Here is an 8,548-nt window from a genome sequence, read left to right on the forward strand (position 1 = left end):
CTATTCTACAAAACTGTATTCAAGGGCAAGACAGAAATGCAAGGGCCAGTTTCATAAGACAGATGTTACTGCCAAGTGAGTCAATGATTATCTGTTGTGTACGTGGGCAGAGGCAGAGGAATAACAACCAGACTCTGGGAGGCAATTAAAAAGAAAAAAAAAAAAAAGTAAAAGAGATGTCTCATGGAGCGCCTGGGTGGCTCAGTCCGTTAAGCCTTGGACTTTTGGTTTCCCCTCAGGTCATGATCTCAGGGTCGTGCGACCCAGCCCTGGGGCGGGCTCTGTGATCAGTGGGGAGCCTGCTTGAGATTCCCTCCTTCTGCTGTGCACACTCTCTCTCTAAAATAAATACGTCTTTAGAAGAGCAAGCGAGCGAGAGATGCTTCCCGCCTAGAAGAGCTTACAATCAAATCAAGGGAGGCAAACATAAACAAGTGTGGCAACTTGATAATAAGCACCTGCGACCTATGGCCATACACAGAATAACATAACCCAGACTAAATGCCACTGCATAGTCACTAGCGGGTTGATGACAACGGGGGGAGGCTAATGCTGAAAAGGCCTTTCTGTCTTATAAGTTTAAACTAATTTCTGGGGGCACCTGGGTGGCTCTGGTTGAGCATCTGCCTTTGGGTCGTCGTCCCAGGGTCCTGAGATCGAGTCCCTCATCCGGCTCCCAGCCCCGTAGGAGCCTGCTTCTCCCTCTGCCTCTTCCTCTCTGTCTCTCATGAATAAATAAATAAAAATTTTAAGGGATGCCCGGGTGGCTCAGCGGTTTAGCGCCTGCCTTTGGCCCAGGGTGTGATCCTGGGGTCCCGAGATCGAGTCCCACATCGAGTCCCACATCGAGTTCCGGGATCGAGTCCCTGCAGGGAACCTGCTTCTCCCTCTCCCTGTGTGTGTGTCTCTCTCTCTTTCTGTATCTCTCATGAATAAATAAAGAAAATCTTTAAAAATAAATAAATAAAAACAGTATTTAAAAAAATGAACTAATTTCCAATAGGTGTAAATTCTGGCTCGGACTAGTGAATGGCTCTGGCTCTGCTGCATCACCCACCGCCAGGGCTCTGGGCCGCTCCGAGCCCCGCTCGCCGGCGCCCCCTGCCGCCCGGGCCTCCCGCCTTCACCCCAACCCGCAGGGCGGCGGAGCCCTAGGCCCAATCGGCCCCGGGAACCTGCCGCCTCTTCTCTAGCGCAACCCAGCACCCAGATGACCCCTTTTCCGCCCCAGGTGCAGTCCGGCCGGGCCCTGGTGTCCTCACCCGTTCCCCTAGGGAGACCCCTCTCGAACCTTCTGCGCCACCCTACTCTACGCCAGGGAAAATCTGTGCACTCAGTAGATAAATGCTTGTAACTGAAGCAACCGTCTCCGTGGCTCCAGAATCGCGCTGAGGATGCTGCTGCCGCACCCCCACCTCCCCCGGCTCCGGCGGAGGTTGTTTGGACTACACTTCCCATGAGGCCCCTCTCAACATCGCGATAACTCTCGCGAGACCGCTGGGAAGAGTTGTGCGCAGGCGCAGCCCCGCCTTCTTGTCGAGGCAGGCCGCGTGGCCGGCAGTCATGGCGGCTCCTTGCTGGCCCGACCGGGACAGGGAGTCTGGAGCCTCTGGCTGTGGTAAGGTTGTCGAGGCGGGCAGACGGGATCGTCCTTGGCCCGGCGCTAGTTCGCTCGGCCTCCCTTTCCTCGGGGGCGGGATGATGACGGTAAAGCCGGTCTTCCTCGTAGGGTGGTTGGGTTAGTTGAGATGCTGGATCGGAAAACGCTTTCTGAGCGGCGCGAGTGTTGACGATCGAAGGGAGAGAGCTCAGGCCCCCCTTGGAGTCAGAGGGCCCCTCCTGGGGGGGGGTCCTCCAGCCTGTGCAGCCCCGTGTGTGCCCTGCGGGTCTCCCGGGCCCGCCCACGGGAGGCTGCCGGTGGTAGTTCTTAATCCACATCAAGTGTTAACGTGAGGGTCCTGGAGTGCCCCGAGGTCGGCCCTGGTCAGTGGTTCGTATTCAGTCCTACAGATAGTAGTAAAGGGGCTTGTAGATTTTGGAAAGCCATAATGCTCTGCGCCCTACCTTCCATGTTCATTTTTTTTCCCCTCTCTCTTCCCGTACAGGGTTTTCTTTGCGTCGCAGACCTGCAGGTTGAAGCTTAAAAGTAGCGAATGGGGAGCCCTGTGAAATGGGTAAGGATGGGTGCTGGCAGGGCCCGGGTGGTGACCAGAAGTGAGAAAGTCGAGATGGTGGGCAGGCCTGCCACACCCGGCCGCCGCACGCTTTACTTTACTAATTTTATTTTTTTTTAAAGATTTAATTAATTAATTAATTAATGATAGAGAGGCAGAGACACAGGCAGAGGGAGAAGCAGGCTCCGTGCCGGGAGCCCGACGCGGGACTCCAGGATCGCGCCCTGGGCCAAAGGCAGGCGCCAAACCGCTGAGCCACCCAGGGATCCCACTTTACCGATTTTAAGTTCGGTTCTTAGGAACACGTGGACGCACGCATCGGGTTAGGGTGAGAAGAAAACGGACCCGGGTCCTGGAAGCGAGCAGGGCCTTGCCAGTGTGACTCGGCGCCGCTAGGTGTCACTGTTTGGATTCAAACCGGTTGCCGCGCACGAGGTTGGCGGGGAGGCTTAGGAAATGGGCTTCGGTGGGGTTTGGAAGTATTTGTGGATGATTTAAAGTTATCTTTGTCTTAAAGGGCTCTTTTGTGAAGAGTTTTGATGCGTTGAGGCTCAGCTTTTTTTTTTTTTTTTTTTTTAAGGTTTGTATTCATTTTTTCACAGAGAGGCAGAGGGAGGAGAAGCTTGCTGCCTGCAGAGAGCAGGATGCGAGACTCGATCCCTGGATTTCGGGATCACGCCCTGAGCCAAAGGCACACACGCAACTACTGAGCCACCCAGGCGTCCCGAGGCCCCAGCTTCTTAAATAACCAATCTTGAGAATAACATCTTGACCTCATTTCTCTTAGAATATACTTTGTTCCATTTCCCTTAGAGATTAAAGGTGTTGATTGTAGAAAAGGAAAAAAAAAATCCTGTGAGAACCATTTTGGGACGCCCAGGTGGCTCAGCTGTTGAGCATCTGCCTTTGGCATAGGGTGTGATCCTGGGGTCCTGGGATGGAGTCCCACATCTGGCTCCCTGCAGGGAGTCTGCTTCTCCTTCTGCCTCTTTGTCTTTCTTATAAATAAGTAAAATCTTAAAAAAAAGAAAAGAAAAGAAAACCATTGTCTTAAGATGTTGAGTGTAAGGATTTTTGTGATAAAAATTCTGTATAGGGTCACCTGGGTGGTTGACCGTCTGCCTTCCGGTCAGGATGTGATCCTTAGGGTCCCACATCAGGCTACTTCTCCCTCTGCCTATGTGTCTGCCTTCTCTGTTGTCTCTCATGAATAAATGAATAAAATCTCTAAAAAAGAAAATTCCATGTATAACTGGGAACCTTTTTTTTTTTTAAGCTCTCGTGGCAGAGATGCATAGATTAGTGTCCCTTTAGTGACTGACTGAGATTTCAGTGATGTGAGCCTCCTAGGATTGTTAACTGCCCAGATAAGGGAAGGGATGTGGAACTCTGCTAGCCTCCTTGCCAAGCAGCCTCCCAGTGTTTGTTAAAACAATCTGAAGTAGGGTCGGTATTTTCTCCTTTGTTACTGTACTGAGTAAACAGAGTTATGCAGCTGTTTGTTTTTTTTGTGTGTGTGTGTTTTTCTAAGATTTTACTTATTTATTCATGAGGGACAGAGAGAGGCAGAGACCCAGGCAGAGGGAGAAGCAGGCTCCATGCAGGGAGCCCAACGTGGGACTCAATCCCAGATCTCCAGGATGACACCCAGGGCGGAAGATGGCGTTAAACTGCTGGGCCACCAGGGCTGCCCTGTTTTTGCTTTTTTTTTTTTTAAGAACCGTAAAAATATGGCAGAATCTGTGGAAGTGCTATTTTTTTTTTTTTCAGTTTCATTGAGATATAATTAAGATAGTCCAGTGTGTGTCGGGGGACGATTTGACCAATTCTCAACTGGAATCTAACGGGTGCTGCGAAGTATCCTACAATATACAAGAGAGCCTCCACCACAAAGAACTATCTATCCAGAATATCAGCAGAGCTGAGATTGAAACTTTATATTAAACTAACTTGAGAGGGCAGCCCGGTGGCTCAGTGGTTTAGTATCTGCCCTCGGCTCAGGGCGTGATCCTGAGACCTGGGATCGAGTCCCACATTGGGCTCCCTGCATGGAGCCTGCTTCTCCCTCTGCCTGTGTCTCTGCCCCCCTCCCCTCTCTGTGTCTCTCATGAAAAAATCTAAAAAATAAACAAACTAACGAGAGATCTGGGCTCTAGTCTTAGCCTGTTACCAGATAACAACCAGAGCTTTATTGCTTTGTGAAATAGGGTTACTATTTCTGGACTTGGCTATTACATCCAAACCACCTACAAAGTGTTACAAGTACACCTCCAACCACAGATGAGAATGACCCCGCAGTGAGGCCCAAGGATTGTGTGGCCATCCCAAGAGCAATTGTATAGGAACAATTAGATGATCTGATCTACTTTTAGCTCAGAGGTTTTTATTATAGCAAGATTATAGCACTGCTGGCTATTTTTAAGTAGCTCTTGAGACAGATCTATAATCCTCTGCTTAAAAAAAACTGATCTTGCTCGGTGGATCATTTCATATGCAGAGGTGAGTGAAGGAGAAATGACCTTGTGTGATGGTGCCTCTTGGCAGTAGGTTCCTTTTGTACAGCTGGCCTTCACAGGATCCCTGACAGGAGTAACCACACATTTTACTGACAACTGGCATATACACTCCATATGTACTCCACTGTTAGGCATTTTGTGCCGAGGTAGGCAGTCTTTAAAAGGGCAGGCAGTGTCCATGAGTCTGGTCTGGGTTGCTGGGTACATCTAGGCAACTAGGTCTCACTAGTTTTTACCTTTGAAGCAAGATTGAGAATTCTCATGAGGCAAATAAAGCAGAATTTTGTAAGGAAAAAGTAGTCTGTGTGTGTATGGTTTTTTTTTTTTTTTTAAGATTTTATTTATTCATGAGAGACACAGATAGAGAGGCAGAGACATAGGCAGAGGAAGAAGCAGGCTCCATGCAGGGAGCCCGATGTGGGACTCGATCCCAGGACTCCAGGATCACACCCTGGGTCAAAGGCAGATGCTCAGCCGCTGAGCCACCCAGGTGTCCCTGTGTGTGTGTGTTCTAGAAGCATCAGCCCTTTGGGCTGGCAGGTTGGTGGGAGCTGAGTCCATGATGATGTAAAGTTATCCCTGTCTGAAGGCAAAGGCCTTCCTGTGGATTATGGATGTCTGAAGCTCAGTTTCCCAAGTTCGCCTTATAGAAAGTAGAGGCTTGTGATTTGAAAGTGACCTACTTGAGAATTGTCTGTATATATCTTGAATGGATTTTTCTTTTGCAATTTCCCCTTGCCAGATGCAGCAGTCTCAGCCTTGGTTTCTGAGGCTGGAAAAGGATCCTGCTTCTGTAGGACCTGCTTCTGCAGATGCCAGTAGGAGTCTACTGGGGGTCTACTGCCCTGGGCCCAAAGAGGAGACTGACTTCTGTATGTAAGTAGAGACCTTCCAAATAGACTTGGGTGGGATGTTTATTTTGCTGCTCCTGCCCTGGGTTTAGGATTGTGCTGAGTGGCAGGGAGATTTTAACACGGGTTTGTGTTTTTTTTTTGCCAGATGTCTGCAGTGTGTGAGACAACTGAACTACTTTGCCTGAGGTAAGTGAAAGAAGCCTTCCCCTGTTGCTTATAGTCTTTATGTTTCCATTCTTCGTGTCCCTCTAGCCCCACAAGCCTATGATGGTTTAGTTATCCCTGTCTGAAAATCTCGACTGAAGGGAAACCGTGTATTCTGAGGCTTCAGGGTTTAGGTCTGTGCTCTTAAAAGTTCAGGCTTTATCAGGGATTAAATTGAGTGGATTCCAGAGGGAATCCGGTCTACCCTGCTAAGGCCCCAGTCGAGCACATCATCCCTCTACAACTTGCAAGCCGATGGTATGGCTGCCCTGTCATGCTCTAGGCCCCTTGATGAATGGTCCTGAGGGGACAGTTATAAGAGGTGACAGAAATGGGCAGGGAGCCCAGTTCTGGGTCATGTTCTTACTGTGGAATGAAAGAGTGTTTGTCCCATATTTCAAGGAAATGAATGCGCTCTTTGAGACAGACGGGAATGTCGGAAGTCTGCCAGCTATGGCAGGGCTATGACCTTATCTCTGCACCATATCGTGACAATGAGGAAAGAAGGGCTGCCATGGCACAGCAGGAGCTATTTGGTTTCCAGGTGCTTTGTTTACAACCCCAGGGAGCTCTCCTAGGGTTGGCTCGGATCCTGTCTGGGCAGCATGACTGGCATGGTGCTGCTCGTTGGGTCGCCGAGGGCTGGGTCGGCCAGCATGTGAGCAGGAGAGTAGCCCCGTGCTGCTGGGCTGGGAGGGTGTCTGGCTTTGTTCCCATTTAAATGCCAGGCTTGAAGTGGGCAGATTGCTCTTTTCTGTTGAAATTGGGAGGTGTGTGTGGGCTTTTTTATATTTAAGGTCACATAATTGTTCAGTCACCAAGGAAGCCAGATTTGGGGTGGGATTTAGTGAGCCTGAGAACTGGCCCTGGCAGTTTACAGCCGGTAAGTGAAACAAAGGATGTGTTTAGCAAGTGGGGAAGTTGACTTCCGGCATTATCATTGTGCAGAGTAGATTTGACTGTTTCGTGAGACTCAGAGACCTTCAGGTTTGACTTGAAAAAGTTTTACCTCCAGAAAGGGGTTGAATAAGAATGTCCCTAATGCTTAATGGTGGTTCTATGCTGGCCTCATGCCAGACCCCGTTCCCTTTGAGCATTAGCTCCTGAGAGTGGGCTGCAGTTTCAAGTCCTCTGGGCAGCAGACCACCCTGCATTGAGACTGCCTGAGGGTCCCTTCAACAGCATGGGCCTGATCTAATGTTTTGTTAGAATGTGCGCTGCTACCATTGCCTTTTCTTTACATTTGGCTTTCAGGTTGGAGTCCCCTCATTACTGATCCATCAAGTGACTCTCTTTGGTCTTACACGTTCTCCCCCAGTGAGTGATGCCAGCTGGAGCAGCACGGCCTCTGTTGCTGTTAATGCCTAGAAAATAATCCCCCAAAAGGAGAATAAGAAGTCTTTGGGCTTTCTCTTCAAAAAGGAGCCAAAGGCTACTTGAGACCATCCTGAATGCCACAGTTGAGCTGATCTGGGGGTAACTTGCGTGTGGGCAAGAAGACCGTGATTGTAAACTGAATGCTATGAACATGTACGTGCTCTGTTTGGGAGCCTGCGAGGAAGCAGGTGCTCAGCCCAGGAGGAGGTTTCTCCGAGTGGATTTCCTGTGAAGTTAATGTTTGTCACTCAGGCTTAAGTTTTGAAGCACAAATAAACATTTTTAAAAATGGACTTTGTAACATGGATTTCATGTTGAGATGTTCATAATGGGATTTTATTCTGTGACTCAGCTAACACATTCTTGTATGAATGAATGTTTCCCAGAATATTTTTAAAGGGAGAGGGAGAATCTCAAGCGGACTCCATGCCCAGTGCCACAATCCTGAGATCAGGAGCTGAAATCGAATCAAGTCAGGTACTTCAGGCTCTGCGCTCAGTGGGGAATCTACTCCCATTCCCCCTGCTTGTGTGCACCTTCTTAAAGTCTTAAAAAGTCAGATGCTTAACTGAGCCACCAAGCTGCCCCGGGTTTCACAGAATACTGTTAATAATAATTAAAGTTAACATGGGATAGGATCAGAGGTTTTATCTTGTAAGTTCTCCAATAAATTGATTTTCTGCCCCTCTTAACGGGGCGCCATCCACCAACAACTTCAGCATTTCTCAGTAAAATGTTCTGGACATAAGAGGGTCAGACACCTAACTTGAGCTATGCCGGCTTATCAAGGTGATTGGATTTCTTTACTAGTAAAGGTCACTGTCAGATGGCCAAGTGGACAGACACGCAGTACCGTGTTTCCCACAGTGTTCTTTTTGGACCAGTACTAGGCAAAGAAACCTACTTGGGACACTGCTGTCATTGAGACCAAGGGACAGTTTGATGTTGCCAAGCTAAAGGGAGAGGCCTTGGCCTCCTGCAGTACCTGACCTGCCCCCTGCTCCTCTCCGTCTAAACTGCTCACCAGCTGCAGGAATCGGTGCTTTCAAGTAGCTGTGTAGTCGTGAAAGCCCAGGTCTCCGTATCACACCTGAATTTCTAAAGTAGAATTTTGATTCTGGTGACAAAATTCATCCCTCTTGTTAAATATGCTGATAGGATCTGCCTTTCAAAACCCCAGAGCCAGAGGCCATGTCGTGGGCTTTGGTGGATTGGCTAGTGGTGATTCGTGTCCCCTTGGGAAGGCCCTTGCCAGCCAGCCCAGTAGAGACCCCCTCCACCCAACCCCTGAGGCTTGCACAGTGTACTAGGTCAGACTGTCAGGCTACTAGTCATCAGGCCAGTAAATCCCAGGGCTTAAGGGCTATGTGGTGATAACTTGGGTTAGTTGAGCCTTACCCTTCCAATAGAAGCCCATGTGCTC

At 49.3% G+C, this 8,548-nt stretch overlaps 1 long non-coding RNA gene and 2 other non-coding genes across 4 annotated transcripts; all 3 read left to right on the forward strand.

The window, feature by feature from the left end:
- Positions 1-1,463: 1,463 nt before the first annotated feature.
- On the forward strand, positions 1,464-7,418 carry LOC140607198 (uncharacterized). 2 transcript variants are annotated; one of them, XR_012009318.1, is made up of 5 exons: positions 1,464-1,618; positions 2,106-2,174; positions 5,433-5,566; positions 5,690-5,730; positions 7,003-7,418. It is a non-coding gene; the product is annotated as an uncharacterized lncRNA (long non-coding RNA). The 2 variants fall into 2 exon arrangements; XR_012009319.1 differs by having other exon boundaries at positions 1,489-1,623.
- LOC140607640 (small nucleolar RNA R38) lies at positions 5,242-5,319 on the forward strand. Its single transcript, XR_012009599.1, has one exon. It is a non-coding gene; the product is annotated as a small nucleolar RNA R38 (small nucleolar RNA).
- LOC140607639 (small nucleolar RNA R38) lies at positions 5,801-5,874 on the forward strand. The gene has a single exon (XR_012009598.1). It is a non-coding gene; the product is annotated as a small nucleolar RNA R38 (small nucleolar RNA).
- Positions 7,419-8,548: the final 1,130 nt, after the last annotated feature.

Source organism: Canis lupus, chromosome 16, assembly GCF_048164855.1.
Source record: "Canis lupus baileyi chromosome 16, mCanLup2.hap1, whole genome shotgun sequence".
NCBI lineage: Eukaryota > Metazoa > Chordata > Mammalia > Carnivora > Canidae > Canis > Canis lupus.